The sequence below is a fragment of the Mandrillus leucophaeus genome, unplaced genomic scaffold (assembly GCF_000951045.1).
Source record: "Mandrillus leucophaeus isolate KB7577 unplaced genomic scaffold, Mleu.le_1.0 Scaffold403, whole genome shotgun sequence".
NCBI lineage: Eukaryota > Metazoa > Chordata > Mammalia > Primates > Cercopithecidae > Mandrillus > Mandrillus leucophaeus.
This window is the reverse complement of record NW_012104288.1, coordinates 204,216-204,963: the sequence shown is the minus strand read 5'-3', so window position 1 is coordinate 204,963 and position 748 is coordinate 204,216. Positions and strand designations below refer to the sequence as shown.

At 38.0% G+C, this 748-nt stretch overlaps 1 protein-coding gene across 3 annotated transcripts in view; it reads left to right on the top strand.

Annotated features, from left to right (window-relative positions):
* The window catches only part of ELOVL7 (ELOVL fatty acid elongase 7), a 99,830-nt gene that overhangs the window by 60,923 nt on the left and 38,159 nt on the right, over positions 1-748 (top strand). The window lies entirely within an intron of this gene.

Genomic DNA, 748 nt, shown 5'->3' with positions numbered 1-748 from the left:
TGGTTGAGGCTGCAGTGAGCCAAGCTCTCTCAAGTGCACTCCAGCCTGGGTGACAGAGCCAGACCCTGTCTCAGAAAAAAAAGAAAAAAGAAAAAAAAAAAAAAAAAAACCCTAAAACTAAAACAAAAGGATGAGTTTGATTGAATGCTCATTCTTAAAAATCAGATTCTGTGCTTACAAACTTTACAAATATATATTATTTAATGTGGTCCTCAAAACAACTCTGTGAGTTAGTTTCTTTTATCTTGGTGAGTAATGAATGGAATTCCCATTTTACAGGTTAAGAAATTGAGCTGTAATTTTGCTGGAGTCACACAGCTATTAAATGGTGGGGCTGAAAAACCAAGGTCATTGTGAGCCCAGAGCCCCTGCTCACAGCCCCACATTACACCTTTGCTATAGAGATGAGAGATGATTTTTTAGGAAACTAAGAGTCCAGGCTGACTCTGGCAAGACCCTGGCATCACCACGCCAGTCTTGAGTCTGAACTCAGCTGAGATGACTGGGTGTATCAATACAGAGGCCATGCCGACATGACTTCCTGGACTTGGAGAAATCCTCTGGAGAGGATGGACTCTTAAAGAATTTAGAGGAAATTTCTATTTTGGGTGTATCTACATATGTGTATTTATTTATGGGTTTTTAAATAGGAATGTTCCAGTAAAGGTAAAACTGATTTTATTCTTTATTTTTAGATAGGTAAAATATCCGTATGAGCCACAAAACAACAATATAAAATCTTTCTTCT